This window comes from Leopardus geoffroyi, chromosome D2 (genome assembly GCF_018350155.1).
Source record: "Leopardus geoffroyi isolate Oge1 chromosome D2, O.geoffroyi_Oge1_pat1.0, whole genome shotgun sequence".
Lineage (NCBI taxonomy): Eukaryota > Metazoa > Chordata > Mammalia > Carnivora > Felidae > Leopardus > Leopardus geoffroyi.
In genome coordinates this window covers 76,184,245-76,206,431 of record NC_059334.1, presented here as the reverse complement: position 1 = coordinate 76,206,431, position 22,187 = coordinate 76,184,245, and the positions used below count along the sequence as shown (strand labels likewise).

At 51.2% G+C, this 22,187-nt stretch overlaps 1 protein-coding gene and 1 long non-coding RNA gene across 3 annotated transcripts in view; one reads left to right on the top strand and one right to left on the bottom strand.

Annotated features, from left to right (window-relative positions):
- GRK5 (G protein-coupled receptor kinase 5) overlaps positions 1–22,187 on the bottom strand; it is a 218,567-nt gene that overhangs the window by 93,823 nt on the left and 102,557 nt on the right. The gene's annotated exons all lie outside the window — the stretch shown is intronic.
- Positions 10,787–20,329, top strand: LOC123577154. The gene is made up of 3 exons (XR_006701732.1): positions 10,787–11,053; positions 11,387–11,487; positions 19,576–20,329. It is a non-coding gene; the product is annotated as an uncharacterized LOC123577154 (long non-coding RNA).

Sequence of the window (22,187 nt, the reverse complement as noted above, 5' to 3'; positions counted from 1 at the left end):
TCACTCTACCGGAAGAGCCTCGAGTTTGTCCTCCACTTGCGTATGCCTAACACACAGTAGGCAGCCTCCCTCAGAAGCAGAGCTGGCCAGTGAGACGAGGACAAGCTGTTAGGTTCAGCTTCCAGAAAAGCTCCTTCAAGGTCATTGACTCATTGAGAGAAATGTGCATTTTTCCTTTGCCTTCTATTCTTTTTTTCTACTGCTTGGAACAAGAATGTGATGGCTGGAGCTGCATCAGCCGTAGTAGGCCATGAGGTATCTGGTAGAGCAGAAAGATAGAAGGAACCCGGGTCCTTGATGACACAGAACTGCCAATCCACGGCCTACTTCCAGACTTCATTTACGTGAAGAAAAAATGTGCTGTTCAAACCATCCGGCCGGTAATCATGGGTATCTAATCCATGGGATATTTGCCTTACTACCAAAACTTCCCTTGCTAAATCCTACCACTCAGTCAAGGCTGCCTCCTCTAGGAAGTTTTCTTGGATTACACCCAAGGGAGGGAAAAATCACTTCTTTATCTGACCAACTGCAGTACTTTGTCCTCTAGTATAGCAATTAAGAATTTATTATCAGGAGCCACACAGACCAGAGTGCAAATCCAAGTTCTTCCACTCACTAGTCATGTGACTTCGGGCAAATCATTTCACCTCTTTCAGACCCAGTTGCATCTGCTGTCAGTTGGGATGGAAACACTACCATCTTCGGGAGCTTCCTGAGGCTTGGACCATAATATAGGTAAAGCCCCTGGCATCCCATCAGCACACAATGAACGTGACCCTAACTTTTGTAGCCATCAGCCATTTGTAAGCCACTGTTGTGATTTTTTTTTTTTTACCACAACCTTTGCCATAATCTATCAACTGCAACAGTTCCCATTACTATAGCATTGACTCGATATTTCTCTTTAACTTGGGTGTTAATGGACTCTCCCTCCTACCTGTTAAGCAATTATATATGGGAAATTACTGCGGTTACTGTGTATTTTTTATGACATACATTTAAAAAAATGCATAACCACCTGGGCACCTGGGTGGCTCAGTCGGTTAAACGTTCGACTTCGGCTCAGGTCATGAACTCGCTTTCGTGAGTTCAAGCCCCTCATTGGGCTCTATGCTGACAGCTCAGAACCTGGAGCCTGCTTCAGAATCTGTGTCTCCCTCTCTCTCTGCTCCTCCCCTGCTTGTGCTCTCTCTCTCTCTCTCTCTCTCTCTCAAAAAAAATAAAGATTAAAAATTTTTTTTAAATGCATAACCACAATTCAGTGTGCTACCTACAATCATCACACACACCAAGAGGTGACTGCCACCCTTCCTAATGTCATTCTGATGTACTGAGGAATGAAGTGTACATATATCTTCTGTTCCCTATCAACCAGGTTCCTTGAAGATGGGGCCTGGGTGGCACTTGTCTCTGGCTAACCCAGCATCCGGGACACAAAGGAAGTCCATTGAATATCTGCCTAATGAGCAGGAAAACATTCTCTCACAGCCATTATCGGAGAGCCCAGCCAAATTCTATTCCAGCACATTCTGAGGGCCATCCAAATTCTTCTGCTGTGCTGGGTGCATGTTCCATAAAAAAAAAAAAAAAAAATCACACGTAAGAAGTGGGCTGTCAGCAAAGGAGTTTGCAATTGTTTCCACAAACACTTCCATGAACCTTAAATGGCTTTTGCTGTGATGGGATTTGATCCATTTCATGACGCCCTGGAGAGACCCGTACTGGCCAGCGGAACGTGGCAGGGACTTCACAGAAAAGGGGTCCTTCTCTGAGCTGGACAAAGAGGACCTTCTGAAGGAGTTTTGCACCTCCTCAACAGCTGAATACATTCTTGCAAAATATTTCCATCAGGGAGTGTAGTCCTTATGCAAAGCAAGAGGTGGTGACATTATGAAAACACTGGATCCCAAATAAAATGTGAGCTGTAACAAGGATGCAGCAGGACCCAGCTTCTGGGTCAGAGATACTTCTTTAACGGTGGAAATGTTTTCACGGAAAATAGTGCACTCGGCCTGTTAAGGAGTAACCAAGCAAACTGTTTTGGGGCATAAGGAAAATGTTTCATTTGGCAAATTCACGCCAATTCAGACTGGACGGTAACTCACTTCTCCTACCACCTCCACCTTCCGTGGCCAAATGGCAGACTGAAAAAAATGAGGCAGGTGTAGGCAGGAGGTTGCTTGGGACCAAAGGACCAGAGACTACATGCCGGAGCTGGAGGATGCCCGCCTGGCGGGAAGTTCATCCAGCAGGAATGAGCTCGACCCTCCGGCCCCATCTGCACTGTGTCCTCACCCCATCCTGGGTAGGATGCTGGGTGGTCGTCACAACCATCAAGCCCCGAGAGGCAGCAGTACGAAGTCACATCCAGGCCTTGCCTGTAAACCGGCAACTTAGGCAACTTCTGGAAGCCTGATCTGAGAAGGAAAATGCCACTTCCCGCAGGATTGCTGGGGGACGGCGTGCACTCAGGGGGTGTGAGAAGAGCTTGGCAAGTTGCACAGCAGCCCGCTGCCTCCACGGGGAGGGACACAGCCACACTCAGAGCAACAGCCAGCGGCATGTGGCCTGAGTGAGCCCCACAGGCCGGTAGTGATTTTGAGGATCATAGGAAACCCTGAAATTCAGAGGCATAGGAGGTACCAGCAGCTGAATCCATCCCCGAAGGGAGAGCTGGCTTTCCCCATCCAGACCCAACTGGGAAAATAATTGGCTGCCGGCCAGAGACGCTGGAGAGGCTATCAGCAGAACTGCAGAGAAACAGACCCCACACCCACTGCCGACGACCATCTCAGGCTCCGGAGAGATGCCTTCCACCCTGCAGGGGCCCGCCCTGTGCACAGGGGTCTTAGTTGAAGTTCATGGAGATGCCAGGAGGTGTTACTTATTTACTCCAGAGTACAGGTGAGGAACTGCTTCCTAAAGGTGACAGACTTGCCCAAGGCTGTTCAGCGAGTAAGTGGAAACACAAAGAAGGAGCCTAGTCTGGTTTTAAAGACATCGCTCTCCTTCCAGAACCATCAGAAATATGATCTAACACAGCATCCCCTCAGCCCACCTCCCAAAGCCCCTGCCTGTAGCTGCCGTCTTCCTTTTGTTTGCCTTTGTAACTGAAGCCTCGGCCCAGGGCTAACAGCCCGTCAGCTCCCTCACTGTGTCCTTCCCACACGAGCGCGCCTCTGAACTCAGCAAACAGACTATGTTTAACCTCTCCACCTAGAGCTCATTCTCTCAAACTCTCTCTCTTGTGATGGCAGGGCATGGGGAGAGCAAAGGGGAGGGGGGAGGAGAGTGGAGCACGGTGGGGGATAGCTCGCCTCTCCTCCCTTGCTGACATCTCCAAAAAAATCTATCTCCTGTGGTGGCCAGGACTTCAAGAGCAGCCCTCCTGCGGTGGCCGAGGGAGTGAGCAGAGCAGTCCTGTCATCTGCTCCCCGCACCCCCCGGCCCACCCCCAGCACACACACACTCCTATTTATACCTCTCAATCCAGCTATCTCCTTTTTTGGACAATGTTGCCCTTTGGGCTCACTGGGGAAGCTCGGTCCTTGTGTCTCTTTACCAGGAAGGGGGAAGCAGAGCGACGCATCAAACACAGTTGGCCCGCCACCAGTGCTGCAACTGGTGATGTCCGATTCCCCTCCGGGGCACCTTCCGATGGCCTGTCTAGCCAAGCTCTCGGCCAGTTTCTCCAAAACGGGGAGCTGGCCAGCTGTGCCCAGCTGGGCAAGCTCGGAGCCCCTCCAGGCCGGCTGTCCCATGGCCAATTCCGTGGAGGCCCACTGCATCTTTCTGCCTGAGCAACCCCACCTCGCAGAGCCCCGGGGCAGGCCCTGGCCTGGCACAGCCCGGCACACTGGCCTGTCATAATACAGTCCTCTCCTATGTTCCTCGAAGCCAGCAAGGACGGCTGCCACTTTGCCCACTCTGCAGAGAGGAGGAGCAGGACTCAGACACACGCGCTTCTCAGGGGCAGCGGGAAGATTTTTCACCTTTTCACGTCCAATGTACGGAGTTATTTATTGCTCGCTTACTTTCCAAAAAGGACCCACAGCGTGTCCCAATAAAAGCACGTTTCAATTGTTCAATGAAAGACAAAGAGCAGGAAATAAGCAGCAAAGAGGGAGGGGAGAATAAAATGAGCTCCCCCCAGGACATCTGACGCAGGAGCGCTATGCTTTCAGCATGAAACTTGGCTGTGGGCTTCCTCGCAGTTTGAACAAAGAGAGACACGGGTGGGTGGTTCGTGGTGGTGCTGGGCGGGGAGGAGAAACTAAAACCAGGCCTCAGGGCTCCTCATTAAGTAAACAGACCACGAGCACCTACTGTGTGCAGGCACTGGCTACGTGTCGGGGGCACCGGGGACTGAGATTCAGCCCCTGTCCACGAGGGCAGGCAGGCAAAGTTTGGTGGGCAAGCGAAGAGCTCCCGGGGGGGCGGGGGGCATCACTCTGCCCTCCCTCAAGTAGCAGGGATGGTAGAGACGCTGGAACAGAATGGGACAAAGGACACAGTGTCACCTGGCATCCCCTGGCCACACCCACAGGAACAAGTGAGGCTGTCCTCTCCACTTGCCAAGCTGTCCTCGTCCCCTAGGGAAGGTTCGGAGCCTAGGAGAAAGGCCTTCCCTAAATCGGAGTGCACAGCCTTGCCTATATGCCCTGCAGTTACCTCTAAGGCAGGATGTGAGGAGGTCAGGGACCAGCACGGAGTCCCTTCCTGCCACAGGCCCAGAAATGCTTCTCCCCAGCTCTAGCCCTACGCCCCACACGCGAGATGCCACTTCTGGGAACTGCCAGGCACCTCCTGGGTCCACAAAGCCAACAGACCTGCTTCCTCCTTGTTTCCTGACATCCTTAGCCTCCAGCCTGCCCTGTCCATCCCTTTTGCAGGGCCTCAGTTTCCCCACCTGGCAGCGAGGCAGTAAGGCTCACACAGGACGGAGGTTTTCCAGCTCTCACATTATAGAAAAATCCTAACTTGTTAGTGGGGAAACTGGACCAGAACGTGGATCCTCAGCTCCAGGCACTGGCGCCGCCACCTGGAAGGAGCCACCAGGACGGAAGGACGTGTGAGCTCAGTGGCCAAAGGGAGGGGCTGAGCTTACTTCCTGCTGCAAACCAACATGGAAGAGATCCAAGCTGCTCCTGGGGAGATTCTCCGAGCCTTACAACCCTTGGGACCCTCTCAGCAGGAGGCAGCAGCAGAGGCAGCTCCCCCTTCCCCTGCACACACACTGCCTCTCTGGACCCTTGGGTTAGGCTCTCCTACTCACCAGCCAGTGGCCCTGACAAGTCCCTTCTCTTTGAGCCTTAGGGAGGCAGTGTGACTCATAATCAGGGGCCATACAGAATTTGAAAGGTCTAGCTTCTGGCCTAGGAGACTCTCTACCATAACCACGGCCGTCTCTTGCCAGTTTTGTCTCCGGGTCAGAGTCATTTTCCCTGACATCTGTTGAGGTGGGAGGCCTACAAGACAGCCAGCAGCCTGCCTTCAGGGTACTTAATCTGGAGACATTCACACACACACACACACACACACACACACACACACACACTCACTCACATAATACAGGGATGGATCACAAATGCCACGCTGTGTCCTGTCAACAAGAAAGAATCCCTGCAGATTCTTCCAGAAGGCTGGACAGCAACAGATAACAAAAGCCGAGTTTCCTCTCACATAAGTTGGGTCACGGTTGTACCTGAGGCTTCAGGATGAGGCAGTCAACCAAAATGAAATGGCTCCCGGAAATCAGGACCACACACACCTTGATGCTGAGGTGGGGAGAGGGAGTCTCATGGACAGCCAATCAGCCCAATTGCCTTCCATTCCTGGGTGAAAGATTCTAGCCTGAGAGAGAGCCCAGCCGGCTGTGTCCTCAGAGGGGTGCAAAAGACAACAAGAAAGACCGGCTCATTCTACTGAGCTCCCTGGTGAGCTGGTTTCACCAGGGCCCCAGCCAGGGCCCAGGGATCGGGTGAACAGCAAGGACCCCCCAGTCCTTCCGAGCAGGGCCCACAGGTCGGCCAGCTAGCCCCCTCTGATGGCGTCTGATGGTCAGGCAGGTGGCGTGCGAGCTGGCCGAGGTGCTCAGCCTCACAGCTCCAGCCCACACGTCCCACAGAGACCTGAGGCCACTCCCAGAGCGGGGCAGCCAGTGCCATGAGGCCAAGGCTCGACTACAGGGCCCCACAGGCAGGAAGCTGCAACAGAAGAGTGTTCACCCTCCATAAACCCAGCCCCATGGGGCTTTTTCCTTCCTGTCCCCGGAAAGGAGAACTCTGACCCAGGAGGTCACAGTCAGGGAATAACAAGCAAATGCCCCAAACGGCAGATCGTGAAGGTGGGAGGACAGGACTGCCAGGCAGGGGTGGAGGGAGGTATCCAGCTGCATGGGCTCCAGAGGACCACTCCTCGGGTCCCTGCATGACAGTGGCTTCTCATCTTCCGCTCCTCCCTTCCCATCCTTGTAGATTCCTCTGCTGACTCGCTGGATCTGTGGACACCTTCCCATCTCCCCACGGAGGCCCGGGCACTAGGGGAGGGCCAGGGCTTACAAAGGTGTCACGCACCTTCTAGGAAAATAGACACCTGAAGCCCAGTTCTGTTCCCCGTGGCCAGGGTTTGGTAGCAGCATGTGTGGAACACTCTAGGGCCCGGGTGGAGGGGGTGGGTGGTTATTCCATTGACTTTGGAGGTAGGACCTGGCCAGGTAGGGAGGAGGACAGAGGATGTGGCCTGAGCAAAGCCAGAAGCAGGCAGAAAACCTGTTTACCAAGGGCCTGGGTGCTCAGCACTGGACAGATGTTCCCAAACGTGTCCCTGCATTTAAAGTCTCCAGCAACCCTGAGACCACCTCCAGCGTGGTCCCCGTATCTACAGGTGAGGACCAGGTGACGACAGGACCTGAGTCTGCCTCTGCTTCTGAGTGGTGTGTGACCTTAGGCAAGGGGTTTCACTGCCACAAACCCCGATTTCCTGATTTGCCAAAGAAGCCTAAAAACACCTCTCTCTTAGGGTTTTGGGGTAGGTACGAAGAGGCAATGCAAAGTGCTGGGCACAGTATCTGGCACATGATAAATGATGGTCAGTGATGGCTATCATTATCACATGGTCAGTGATGGCTATCATTATCATTATTATTTTTGCGGGGGGGGGGGGGTGGTTAAGCAAATTGCCCGAAGCTACACAGCTCGTAAATAAAAAGCAGGGATTTTGTGCTGTGATGTGCTGATAACCACCATGCTGGTAGAGGTTTACTCAAAGGCATGAGAAGCCCAAAGGCTTCCGGGGCTGGGGAGAGGACCACTCTGGGTAGCTTCACACAGCAAGTCAGTGAGCCATTTTAAGGGGGCAGAGGCCAGGCTTGGTAAGATGCCCTGCCTTAGGGCTGTGGGCTTGGACTCTATCCTATGGACAGTGGGTGAGCCATTTATATCTGCTAGAAGTCTCAGCTCTGATGTCTTCAGAAAAGTTAAGAAGCTTCTAAGTGCTAAAGTCAGCAAACAAGGTCAGATTGGATGGGCAAGAAGGAAAAAGAAACGAGCCATTAATAGTGGACCAATGGAGAGGCTACTGCATCAGTCCCAGCAGGGTGAGGAGTGTCAGGGCAGTAGGATGGAGAAGAGGGGGCTGACCTAACTGAGTGGGGACAGGAACTCTGAGGTTTCTACCTGGTGAGGCTGGTAAAGCCACTGTGGGACATGGAAATCTAGGAAGGGTGCAGGGTGGGAATGGGTGAGAAGTTAACCCAGCAGCAGGTAAGCGTGGCTGAGAACTATTCCTTCCATGTTAAAGTCAGATGGGAATGGAGGGGAGCAAAAGCCCTAACAGAATACGTCTCATGGCTGGCTGGCCCAAGGAGGCAGCCAGGAGGCTGTCGGGGTGGACAGCCCCCTCTGCACCCACACCCACATCCTGACCCCCGGTTAGCACGTGCCCTGCAAGCCCCACCTGGTGGCCCCCGAGGTGGTCTCTCAGAGACAGCCAGTGTCACATTCATGCCCATCTGCTGCCTTCCGAAAGGCCCTGCGGAGGGGGGGTGGTGGGGGGAACCGACAGCAGGGGAGCGAGGAACCACCTCTGAGGAGAGGGAGGAAGAGACAGGTGGACAGCAGAAACAGCTGCCAAAGCAGAGACCTCATGCGTGGTGTGAAATGCATCCTGTGACCCAGCGTCACAGAGAAACTTGCTCCCAGCCTGACACCACAGGGGACCAAAGCCCCAGCGGCTCCTGCCTCCCATGGTGTTACCTGAGCTATGGAAGAGCGTCCCCAGGAATGGAGGCCATTTATGGTACATTTCAGGTCCTGGCTGGCCACTTGAGAAGCGCTGTCTCATTTCTCCCTGGCGCACAGTAAGTAAATGATAAATATCTGGAGAAGTGAATGGATCTCATATCACTCTGAAAGCCCTGCTTGCTCTGTCCATGGCTCCCCTTCGTTCTCTGTTCTCGCCCTGCGGACTGCTGCAGGGGCTCTCACAGGAACATTTAGTGGCTCCCTACTACCTGTAGGACAAAGACCTAACCTTTCAGGCCAGAGGCACAGATGGTGTCTCAGGCCTGACGCAGCCTCCCTTGGACCTTTTCCCTCATGACTTGTCTGCACTAAGCCCGTCGAAGCAGTGCATACATCACTCCCCAAAGGTGCCCCATGGTGCCCTACTGTCATGGGGAAAGCGTGGCCAACATGGTGGGGATCCACGGCCAGCATAGGCTTGACTCAGGCCCAGGTTTGAATCTGGGCTCTGCTTCTTCCAAATCTCTGTAACTCTGAGCAGTTTACAAATCTCTCCGAGTCTCTGCATCTTTATTCATAAAATAGAGGGTGGGGGAAATGGCGCCTGGCCCATGGGGTTTCATAACGATTCAATGAGTGTGTGTCTGTCAAGCAAATGGCCCAATTCTTGGCCGCAGTAAGTGCCTAGGAAAGGAAATGCTTGCCGGCTGTACGATGCTGCGCCTGCTGACTCCAAAAGTCTTCCTTTTCTACCACCTTCCCATCCTGCAGAGAACATCTGACAGCTGCCCACTTTCACACGGCTGTTAACCAGCATCACGTGTGTGCTTTCTGCCCTGTCTTCCCAACTAGGGACACCTCCTTACCTCCCCCCTCGGGACCCTCGGCAGGGCCCTGCCCAGAGTAAAAGCTGAGCAGGGGTTCATGGCTGGAACTGGCTATCACCCCATGTGTCTGAGTTGATTGAGGCCCCTCCTGCCCGGATGCGGAGGGATGGGTAAGGTGGCCTTCGTTCAGGGGGCGGGGTACCATCCTGAACCTCTAAGGTCTGCAGGGAGTTAGTAAACAGAGCTTTGAGGGATGGAAGTAGGCTAAGGGAAAGGGGTGATATTCAGGCATACATAAAGGCAATAAAGGTGGCCTCATTACATAAAGGCAATAAAGGTGGCCCAGCCCGTGATGCCAGGAGCCACTCCCGAAAGCAGCTCTCCACCACCTGGCAGCTCCCCAGATCCCTGGCACAGAGCAAGGGCATAACAGAATGAATGAACGAATGAATGAACAGATAAACTTAAGCCCAGCAGGACCTGGCAACCACCACCCACAGGGGAACCAGGAAACAAAGCTTCGAACCGAGCAGGACTATTGCCGACATGATGGCAGTGGATAGCAGTGACAGGGCAGCTTCGGTGTCTGCGTGCCTGCTGCGTGCCAGACCCTCTGCAGAGCCCTCCCGGTGCATTTCTTCATTTGCTCCTTGCGACCCTCCTATTCCCATTTTGCAGGTAGGGAGACTGAGGATTAGAGAAGGCAAATCACTTGTCCAAAGTCACAGTCAGTAAAGAATCGAGCCTCACCAAACCCAGGTCCCTCTGACACCAGAGCTCATGCCCCTCACTGTTGTCTCCCCCCAGACTTGACTGAGCTGGGTTAGCCCTTCAGGAGCTTTGTCCCTGAGACATAAGCCCGGTGCCAACAGCGGCTGGGCGCTCCCAGGCCGACACCAAAGCCTGATGTTGGAGTCTCTGGGCAAAGCCATTCTCTGTGCTCTACTCTGCTCCAAGCTGGGCTCAGCCAAAGTCCCGGAGCAGCATCCATCTTTCTGCCCACCTCTGCCTGGCCAATCAGGCTCTGACAGCCAGAAGGGTCCAGCATGACAGCTGGAGGCATGCACCCCTCTCTCAACTCTCCTATGCCTCCCCCCTCAGGCCAGCCGGGGCCCAGAAGGGGAGAGAAAAGCAGGGTCTTTTAAAAGGACTCAGAGAGAAAAAAAAGACCCATCAGCAATCATTCCAGGATTTGGGAAGACTAAGATTTTTTTGTTTTCCATCCCCAGGGGAGAACAAAAATACCTGAGCGAAAAAAGAAAATCAAAGGGTGCCTGGGTGGCTCAGTCAGTTGAGCATCCGACTTTGACTCAGGTAGTGATCTCACGGCTCATGAGTTCGGGCCCCATGTGGGGCTCTGTGCTGACCGCGCAGAGCCTGGACCCTGCTTCGGATTCTGTGCCTCCCTCTCTCTCTGTGCCCCCCCCCCCCCACCTCCACTCATGCTCTGTCTCTGTCTCTCTCAAAAGTACATAAACATTTTTTAAAAAATAACACAAGAAAGAAAAAATCAAGATTCCAAAAGAGCCTGGTGAAGAGGAAACACCTGTGTTGAGGGCTGGGAAACAGCACCAGGCAGATCCAGGCTCCACCCTCACGGAGCCCTGTGGTCAAGTGGAGGACGGAGGTCAGTCATCAGACTGTGGCAAGGATAAGGACAAAACCCAGGCCTGGTGGGGTCACCAGTGAAGGCTTCCAGGGGGAAGTGATCTGCAAGGTAGAGAGGCCCAGGGTTGAGTCGATTCCCAGGCAGAATTAGGGAAGTGTGTCTGGTGAAGGCATGGAGAAGGGAGGAAACGTGAAGGAGCGGCTGAGTCGGGGGCAGGGTGGGGGGTGCAGAGTTGGAGTGGTAAGCGAGCACAGGTGAGGCAGGGCCTGGTCAGCTCTGATGAGACCCTTGGCCTATCGTAGCAGGTGGTGGCATGATGGACATTTTAGAAAGAGCTTCCTGGCTGCTGTGTGGAGCGTGGCTGGACACAGGTAAGCCTGGATGGAGTCAGGGTAGGGGGAGACAAAGGAGTTGAGGCAGGAGAGGGAGGTGGCCAGGGTGAGGGAAACAGTGGGGGTGGGGAAAGAGGCCCAACTCCAGAGATACTGGGATGCAGAGGGGCCCGGACTTGGATTGGCCATGTGTGCTGGGCAGGGGAGGGTAGGCAGGGCAGAGGGAGAGGGAGGCCCCCGGGTCTCTGGGCAGCATGGGTTAGGGTGGTGATTTGCGCCAAGATCAAACACAGAGGCAGCTTTAGAAGAAAGGGTTGCACGGAGTTCATCAGGGCTACAGGAAAATTACGTTAGCCGCTTGTCCTACCCAAGGATCACACGACCACACTGAAAACAGCCAGCAACAAACTGCCGAGCACTTTACAAAGCGTTTCCTACCAGGAACTCCTGTAGCCACCTGATCATCCACTAAGGTAAGGACTGCTGGGTCCCCATTTCAAAGATGAGCAAATCAAGGTTAAGGGACTTTCCCAAGGCCATGGAATCAAGGGGGAGGCATGAGAGTCTCAGTCTTCTCGCTCCCAGTCTAGCAGGGACTCTACAGCCATATGTTCCCATTTAAAACGATATCTGGGGACACCTGGGTGGCTCAGTTGGTTAAGCATCTGACTTTGGCGCAGGTCATGACCTTGCAGTTCATGAGTTCAAGCCCCACATCGGGCTTACTGCTGTCAGCACGGAGCCTGCTTCAGATCCTCTGTCCTCTCTCTCTCTGCTCTGCCCCACTTGCGCTCTCTTTCTCTGTCTCTCTCCAAAATGAACATTTAAAAAATAAAATTAAATAAAAGAAATAAAAGAAAACAAAACAAAATAAAACAGTATCTGATTTCTGGGCAGGGAAACAAATGACTGACAGAGGATACAATTCTCTTGCCATAAGCAGAACTATGACGGGGTCACAGACCAAAATGTTCGTAGTTGGGTATCTCACTGGCCATTTAAATTTTCCTCTCTTTAGATTATATTTTGGAACTGTCATCAATGGATGGATTTTATTTTTGTAAAGAGACAACGAACTAAAAGATAATTCTAAAAATAATTTTTAAAGATGATACAAGGACAGCACAACCATGAAACAGAAAAAAACAAACACCAGCACTCAGAATGTTTCTTGACTTTGCATTTTCCTTTCTGACACTAGCTGCGAAGGGAGTCAGGAACCCGTGCCCACAGGCGCTCTTTAGGGGATAAACTTTTTGTTGTTGTTCCTTGGTGATTTTTTTTTAAATTTAAACGTTTATATTGGCCCCAAATCTCCTTCCACCCACATTTTTTCTTCTCACTTTCTTGGGTGCTAGCTCCGAGGTACTCGGAACAAGGGGTGTTTAATGCGCCGAGGCAGATGCCGCGAGAGATGTTGCCAAGGGGCTGCTGAGCAGACGGAGCCCGGGAAATAAATTCGTAAATAGAGTCTGGGCAGAGACCATTAAAAGTGTTGTCCTAGTGTCTCTTTATGGGGCAGAACGCTGTCATGCTCAGGCTGCTGCGGGTCAGCTGGCCTCTTGTGCTGGGTTGAGGTCCCCGTTGCTGCATAAACTAGCTTGTTTTTCCCACTTTCGGCGACGAGCCTTAAAACAGACAGAAAAGCCCTTCTCATGCCTGCGACTGCCGTGACTTGGGGCTGGCAAGCAGGGCCCAGGGCGCTCACCAAACCTGGTTTGCTTTGTCTGTCAGAGAGACACGGTTCAGGTTAATGGTGTCTGCAGATGCAAGCACAGGCTGGAAATGGAACATTCCAGAGGAAGCAAAGGAGGTGGAGAGGCCACTACACTCACTGCTTGAGTTTAGCTAATGTGTCTGGCCTTCAAAAAGACAGTATGGGCTTTCTGGCCTCTGAGCCAGAGATCAAAATGCCACAATGAGGTACAAAGGTGTTAATCTGAATACTAACTGTAATGGTAAAAACCACTGAAAAAGAGAAACAAATAGTTCTCACTGTGTGTGTGTGTGTGTGTGTGTGTATACATACACATATATATGTATATATATATATGTGTATGTATATATATGTGTATCTATATGTATGTATGTATATATGTATGTATATATGTATGTATGTGTACATATATATGTATATGTATATATATGTGTATGTATAATCAATATGAAGCCTTCAAAAATCAAGTTTATGCTATACTTATGGGCAAGGGCTTATTTTCAAGATAGTTTAAAGGAAGAATACGCCCACAAAAAATAAATAAGCCACAGGTAAGGATAGACTGCAGACCTGGACCAATGCTAGGTAGAAGGCATTAGGCCAGTTCCCCATTGCCCATTTGTATGCCCACTCCCCTGGAGAAGGGCAGCCCGTGAGAATAGAAATTTCGGTGTTTTCTTCACTGATGTATCCCCAGTGCCTGACAGTCAATAAATATGCATCAAATGGAAAAACATAAATCACATGTATGGAGAATGTTCATGACGTGAGAAATATTTTTGAAATTATATTAAGAAAAAAGTAAGAAAGAAAAGGTAAGTATGTGCATGGGGGAAAATGCTAGAAGGAATTACACGAAAAGTGTTGACTATGACTAGCTGAGTGCTAAAGTTATGGGTGACCTTTCCTTACAATTTTCTGCATGTGTTTAAGCAAAGTAATTTACCAATTACAATGACTTGAACAAAGACAACATTGATAAAGACGGAATAAAAACGTAGCGTGCAGCATGGTTCAGAAAGCTGTTAATCCTGTCTAGATGGTCCTGTGGCCTGTGGGGAAGCAGTCAGCCTGGGCCTGCCAGAGTTAACCCTGAGCCAGGGTCAGCAGGGAGTGGGGGGATCTATGCTCAGACCTGGTGGGAACTGGGAGCCTCTGGCCCCTTGAACTTGACTTCCAAAGACCAGGTAAGAATGTGGGTATTAGAATACCCTAGAAAAGACAGATTAGAGTCCTAACTTCTAGTACTCCAGAATGTGACCTTATTTGGAAATAGGGTCTTTACAGAGGTAATAGAGTTAAAATGAGATCATTAGAGTAGACCCTAATCCAGTATGACCAGAGTCCTTATAAAAAGGGGAAACGTGAACACAAACAGAAAAGGACAGGGGAGGGTGAAGGCAGAGATCAAAGTGATGCTTCTACAAACAGAGCAAAGCCAAAGATTGCCAGGAACCACCAGAAGCTAGGGGAAAGGCTTGATCCCAAACTTCCAGCCTCCAGAACTGTGAGACAGTAAATCTGTTGTTTAAACCACCCGGTCTGTGACGCTTTGTTATGGCAGCGAAAGTAAACCAAGACAGCAAAGGAAAGCCTACCATGGAGTCAAGTCACGGGGAGAACATGGCAAGTCACTTCTTTCCCTGGGACTTGGTTTATCTACATGGAAAATGGGAGACCTGGCCTACAGCAGTGGGTTTTAAACATGGTTTTAACCTTGGGAATAAAATCTTACAAAGAGGTACAAACATAAAAGGTGAAAAGAAACCCTGATCAGTTAGAAGCCTGCGCTGGACCATACCCCCTCCCTGCAGAGCAGCCTTTGAAAACAATTCCAGATCATCTGTAAAATCTTGGTCAATACCCTATTCTAAGAACCTCCAAACTCGAAACCCACCAACTAGGATCACTGAGCATCTCACATGCACCCAAGCTTGCTCTAGACACCGGGAACCCAACCCCTTTGCCTTCAAGAGGCTGTTGGTCTTGATGGAGAGGTGAGGCTAATACCCGGAAAACCGGGCAGATAAGCCAGGCTGCCCTGTCCCTCCTGAGAGCTACAGCTGCAAACAGGTCACCTGATGTTCTAAATCCACCACATCTAAATTTATCTTGCCCTCCAAGGACGAGCAGATGCTGTGCCTTATCAGAGCATGGTAAGTGGCAGAATGACAGACGTGACGCGCCCTTATCGCCCCAAGGACAGGAATGACGTCCGCAGAAAGACTTGGTCTCCCTGACGATGAAATCAAGAGCTCACGTGCCAGGAGGACGGACGGGGACTGGGTCACGCAGGCCCTCAGGTGGGGTGGGACCTGTCCCAGGAGCCCGGATTCCTTTCCAGACCCTTAAGTGTGCCTCGCGATGCTGGGGCGGGGAGGGGGAGCCAATGGCCCCTGAGGAAGGGTGCACAGAAGGGGAGGCTGTTCGCAGTAAGGACCAGTCCCTGTTGCATCCCTGGGGGAGGACCCAAGGCGTCCCATTCCACACAGGAAGAAGAAGAAAGAGGACACTCAGTGAGCACCAACAGTGTGCGGGCAGACCACTGGGGGCTGGATTAAGGGGCCACTGATGGTCAGAAAGCAGAGCTGAGCAGCCCAGTCTCTAGGGATAGTGTCCAGGGTCAGACTGGGCTGATGGGGGCCTGGGCTTCCCTCACCAGACAGAGGCCCTACAACCCCACCTGCTGAAGGCTACAGGATGGTTCCTGCCTGCCAGCATCCAAGCAGAATGGAGCAGGCGCCCCTCAGCCACGGTCCTGCAGATCAAAGGGGATGAGGCTCTGACCATCCTCTCGGAGCCCACAGACTCATTAGGGGACACGAAGTCAACAAGGAAAGAAGATTCTGCCCCGCCATGGAATCAGGTGGGGGATTCAGTCTTTACTCACTCAACTTTGGTTGTTTGTTTTTTGAGACAGAGAAAGAGAGAGACAGCATGAGCGGGAGAGGGGCAGAAAGAGAGGGAGAGAGAGAATCCCAAGCAGGCTCTGCACTGTCAGCGCAGAGTCCAATGTGGGGCTCGATCCCACAATCCATGAGATCGTGACTTGAGCCGCAATCAAGAATTGGATGCTTAACCGACTGAGCCACCCAGGAGCCCCTCATTCAACTTTTAAGTACCCAAATAACATGCCAATGCATTCTCCTTTTTTAAAAAAGTCACCTTATAGATAAAGCTGATGTCCCCTCTGACTTCCATGCCTCCCCTGGGGCAACCACTGTTAGGACTATGGGGTGCCACCTTTCAGAACATCCACATGTCCTTTCAAAGAGATCTACCAGGCTAGGGGTCAGGGCAGAGTGTGTGACACTACGGGCTTCCCAAGGTGTGCGGTGGGGCAAAGGGAAGGACAGAAGGCTGAGGACTACAGGAATCAGGGTGAACCTCCAGGAGAAGGGGTCTGGAGGTGGGGGCTCAAGGAAAGGTAGGATTCACCGATGACCCCAAGGCAGGTGTCCCTGGGGACTGGACCCATGTGATGTCAGCACAAAAAGAGCGCCATTCATCATTTATAGCCAATTCAGCCTCTCTAAAGCCCTCCCAAAGGGTCCTCGCCTTTGCCCTCCCACCACTAGCACCATGATGATGAGGATGAGGATGACAAGGACAATGACAATGAAGGCATGTGCCAGGCACTCTGCTGGCCCTAATAACAGTTCTCCTGCTGTGGCATCAGTGTTTCTATTCTACAGGCAGTGAAACTGCAGCCCAGAGAAATTAAGCAAGTTGCTTAATGTCCCATGGCTAGGGGCACCATTGACCATAGTGCCAATGCTGGAGGTCCCTCCACAGGACTGCACTGCTTCTGTGGCCAGTGCTACAGCTCTTGGGCCTCAACAATGCCTGGCACACATCAGGGGCTCCACAAATAGTTGTAGGCTGACTTCTTGTGTAAAGAGCATGAGCATTGTTGGGTGAATAATCAAGCACTAGGCAGTCCAAGGCAATTTTCATGCTATTACAGTGTTTGGGGTTGTTTTGTTTTGTTTTTTCAGTTAAGAATCTATATTTTCTTCTAGGCATCCCCGATAATCTAGAGCTTCTGCTCCTGGAGAGTTAAGGCTTTGGCAAGAAGCTCTCCCACAAGGCAAACGAAATGTCCCCCATCCATCTGTGAGTGCACAGGGCATCACGGCAGTTACTTTCTGTGAATGGCCTCCTCGTGAACGTCAGTCCCGCCAGGGGGTGGGGAGGGGGACTTGATTTATTATATGGCTTTTGGACAGTTCCTCCAGAAATACTGCCAAACAGAGGAATAATCAACTCTTTCACTCAAGCCCCTCATACTTTTTTTTTTTTTTAATGAAAGAATAAAGTACGCAATGAGCCTGAACTAAATAAATAAAAATGCCACACTTTTGCCCACCAGAACTTTCTGCGTCACTGAGGAATATTTACAGACCTCAACAATCTTTTATCTTCATGATGACGTCCAACCTTCTCAGTTTTGGGCATTCTGAGAACGTCTTTGATTTGGGTTCTCTAATTGTCTTATGGGAACAATTAGTTTATTAACTAATAATGTTATTATTCGATGGTGCTTTGAACAGACATTAGAGAACCGCTTCCCTCTCTTGCGGTCTGCCCACCCTCCACCAGGGCTGTCTGAAATCAGTTACTCACGTCTGGGCTCACACTGGAAACAGATACGTGTGGCAAGGAATCTCTGTCTTAATACTCATTGCTGACAATCACAGGTCTGGTTTCAGGCTGGGTAGGGAGGCAATGTCCATTCCGCCACTTTATCCATCCGCCCACCCACCCATCTATCCATTCACTGTGCCAGCCATGGAGACCTCCATGATAGAAATGACATGGTCCATACCTTCAGAGATCTCACACAAAGAGATGCCCTGGGAGGCTCAGAGTGAGGCCACATCCTCCAGGAATGTTCCTCATGGGTGGAGACCTCAGTATTGTTCTCTAGCTCAGCATCTGGTATCTCCATCATGCAACTCTCTTGATTCGCTATCACCTCCTTATTTCCCAGTCTCCTGGGCAAAGCTGTGAATGAGTTCCAAGATGGCAAGAACCAGGTCTACCTCCCCAGTGGGTGGTGCATAATAAGTTCTCAATAGGGTGCCTGGGTGCCTCAGTTGGGTAAGCACCCGCCTCTTGATTTTCAGCTCAAGTCATGATCTCATGGTTTGTGGGATCAAGCCCCGCATCTGGCTCCATGCAGACAGTATGGAGTCTGCTTGGGATTCTCCCTCTCTCCCTCTCTCTCCGCCCCTCCCCCCTCTCAAAATAAACAAACACTTAAAAAATAATAAGTTGCTCAATAAGTACTTTTTGAATAAGCAAATGAACACACAATCCATTCTTATGAAATAAAAGATAGAAAAAGACCAACTCTGCTTTGAATACTGGCTGTGGCCTGATGCCCAAGATGTTTATGAGTCAATCTGATGTTGGGGAGTGGAAAGCTGTAGCTCAGGGCCTGGGGCCCGGACCCTCCTGGCAGGTCACTTCTACTCTTGGAGCCTGTATACTTAGGTCCAAAATGTGTGGTTGGAGAAGATACTTTCAGTTCCTTGAGTCGGGCACTCTATGAAAACCTCACATCCCTGGGAGAATTGGTCAAACTGCAGCCTCAAGGAATAGGGGCCTGGCTGGACTCCCCCATCTAGCAGATGTGAGACCATGGCCCCGTCTTGTAAGTGTATGAAGCTTCTTCATGCACACAGCAAGGGTTGGGGAAAGGGTGCCATAGACTAGATGCTTCCCAAGTCCAAGCTTCTAGTACTTTAAGTGGAGGAGACTGGCTAAGATGAAATTTGGGTACAGCAAGAACAGGTCACATGATTTTTAAAAGAGCCCCAACTTCCAACACTGCACACCTCACTCACTCCTTGATTCACCCAATATTTGGTGAGGCCCTACTATGTGCCGGGCACTGTTCTAGTGGTGAACCAGACAAGACACAGTCACTACTGTTGTGGAACATCCAGTCCAGTTGGGGAGACAGAGAATACACAAATCAACAACTGAACAAAAGATGATTTCAGATGCAGTTATGGGCAAAGAACATTAAGAAATTGTGAGGGGTGCCTGGGTGGCTCAGTGGGTTAGGCATCCGACTTTGGCTCAGGTCATGATCTCATGGTTTGTGAGTTCTAGCCCCTCATTGGGCTGTCTGCTGTCAGCACAGAGCCCACTTTGGATTCTTTGTCCTCACTCTCTCTGCCCCTCCCCTACTCTCTCTCTCTCTCTCTCTCTCTCTCAATAAACAAACAAACATAAACATAAAAAATTTTTTTGAGGGGCGCCTGGGTGGCGCAGTCGGTTAAGCGTCCGACTTCAGCCAGGTCACGATCTCGCGGTCCGTGAGTTCGAGCCCCGCGTCAGGCTCTGGGCTGATGGCTCAGAGCCTGGAGCCTGTTTCCGATTCTGTGTCTCCCTCTCTCTCTGCCCCTCCCCCCGTTCATGCTCTGTCTGTCTCTGTCCCAAAAAAATAAATAAAAGTTGAAAAAAAAAATTAAAAAAAAAAAAAATTTTTTTGCACCATGTGAGAGGCAGCAAGTAGAGGGAGAAGTTGGTTGGGAAGGCTTCTATCTGAGCTGAGACCTGACAACTACCTGGCAAAACGTAGGAAGAACATTCCAGGTGGAGGGAACGGCATGTGCAAAGGCTCCAGGCTGGAAACATACCTGGCGTAATTGGAGAACAGAAAGGTAACCCGTGCGGCTCATGAATGGGGCAGGAGGGGGTGACCCGAGACAAAGGTGAGGGTCTGCCCATGCAGGGCAGGCTGGGAAGGGCGTTGACAAGAGGTCCGTGGGTAAGATTGAGAGGGTTCGTGGACTTGGAGGGAGAAAAATGTCATCTCTCTTTTCACCAGCATTTACCTGAAAATGAGCACTTCCTTTAGTCACGAATGCCAACAACAACCGACAGTGACGTTAGTGGTGCCAAGCATTCGTCAACAACAAGATACTGCAGATGCATTCATAACACCACTGTGGCAGCATCTGGAAACATCACTTCTGCTCATCACAAACCCAGAGTTACAGCTGTTAGACCAGCCAGTTGGACACTACTATCTAAAGTGTTAACAAAGGAGCACATATATTTCAACATCATAAATTTTTAAAGTATCTCATAACTGAATCTGAAAAGAACTGGTTTCCTTTGTAACCCTACATATTTTGTTTTATATAAGGAAAAGCATTATTCTGAGAAGGGGTCCCTAGGCTTCACCCGACGGCCAAAGTGCTCACAAGGAGTTCGATTTCTACTCCAGGAGGGACGGAGAACTGCTGACGTGCTTTCCACAGGTTTCATGGGCTGCAGCCTCCGGGTTGCAAAGTCACCCTGCCTGTGGGAGAAGACTGTGCTCGTACAAGGTGGTGCCAAAGGCAAGTGAGGGCATGGCCTACTCCGACCTCTGTCCTGGGCAATCTGGAGGGGGCAGTGCCCCTGGGGCCTCGAGGGCTCTTCCCAAGCCTCTCCCACCCACCCACCACACCACCTCATGCTGCCCTCTTGACCCAGAGGAGCCCTGTCACTTGGCCCAAGGCCCACCCCAGGGCATCCTCCCAAAGAGCTTCAGGAAGTGAGCACGCGTGTCCACACGAAAAATAAATGCGGCCTTTGCCACTGTTTGGTTTGAATATTGGTCCAGAACAGAAACGAGATTTGTACTTTAGAAAGCCTTCCAGCAGGACCCCAGCAGAGGCTGGGCCAACACCAGGCTGATGGACGGTGAACACTCGGGAAGGCCCGAGCCCAGGGACCCACTGCCCCGAGCGGCAGCTTTATGGCGGCCTTCCTGTTTTCCCCGGCCTCTCTTCACACTGCTCTCTCACACACTGAGTCTTTTCAATGCCCTCCAGGAGAACAGAAGAATCCATTTGCACACGCCAGCACGCACGTTTCTCTCACCCTCCCCAGGGGGTGGACCCTGCCAGGAGGCCTGTTTATGGACATACAGGGACAGATGGGGAGGGGGCCCGCGGGTGGGGTCCTCAGAAAATCTGAGAACTGAATCCCATGCTCCCAGATCCCCCAGACCAGAGGTGAGACTGAGGTCTGGCCAACTGGAAGGTGAGGGACATTTGTGATGTTTCTGGGGCGGTGCTAGGAAGCTCATGGGGGGCAGGGATGCAGTGTGGGGTATGGGGGAGGGGGCTGGGAAGGGCAGGACTGGCTCACCTCGAAGGATCAGAACAGCATCCGAGAGGAGTGGAGAGGAGGCGTGCACCGGGTCTTTGGAATCAGATTTAGTGAGCAGAAAAGGAAACTGAGGCACCCATGTTGCTGATGAGGACCAGCAGAAGAGAGACAGCTCTAGCAGCCAGCTACACCAACCGCTGCCCGTTCAGCTCAGAGCCCCTTTCCCAGGCTACTGACTAGAAAAGAACACGCTGGGGTTTCTTTGGAGGGGGAGGAGGTTGATTTTTTTTGTCTACACCCATTGGCATTTCTGGGCTGTGAGTGTCTCCAGCACCCGGTGCCTGGGAATAAGGAAGGCAGAAAAGAGAACCCAGGAGCTCACTGTCAGGTCATTCTTCACATTCCCGGGCCCCTAGCCAGTCTGCCTTCTTGTCTCCACTTTTCAGAATTTTCCTATATTTGTTTCGTACGTAATGTCCACAGCTTTGGCCTGTCCTTGGTGGGAGGGCCAGGGACAATACATCTCTTCTATCGTGTCTGGAACCAGAAGTCCTGTATTTCATACTTATATGTTTTATATTTTTAAGCAACACATGACTCAAATATAGAGAATTACTCAGGTTTCTTTAGCCTGCATGGCAGGAATGCCCTTTACATGGCTTTCAATGCTCTTCCATTTATTGGAAACACTGTATAAGTTGATTGTTATGCCCCTTCATCCTTTCCTTTGCTCATTCAGCCACCCAGCTGTCTGCTGTGAGCCTCCAGGCACCAGGTACACAGTAGAGAATTTAAAAGATCCTTCCCAAAGAGCCTTTCCCACTTGGGGTGAGCAGACAGCAAACCACAGCTGAGGCAGGGTACCCCCACAGAAGAGAACAGTGCGCTCTGAAAGACCCTGGCCAGGGGGGTAATTTAAATTCTCTGAGGAAGACATGAACAGACACTTTTCCGAAGAAGACATCCAGATGGCCAACCGACACATGAAAAGACATTCAACATCACTCCTCATCAGGAGAATACAAATCAAAACCACAATGAGATACCACCTCACACTTTAGAGTGGCTAAAATGAACGACTCAGGAAACAACAGATATTGGCAACGACATGGAGAAACAGGAACCCTCTTGTACTGTTGGTGGGAATGCAAACTGGTACAGCTGCTCTGGAAAACAGTGTGGAGGTTCCTCAAAAAATTAAAAATAAAACTACCCTATGACCCAGCAATAGCACTACTAGGAATTTATCCAAGGGATACAGGAGTGCTGATTTGAAGGGGCACATGCTTCCAAGTGTTTATACCAGCACTTTCAACGATAGCCAAAGCATGGAAAGAG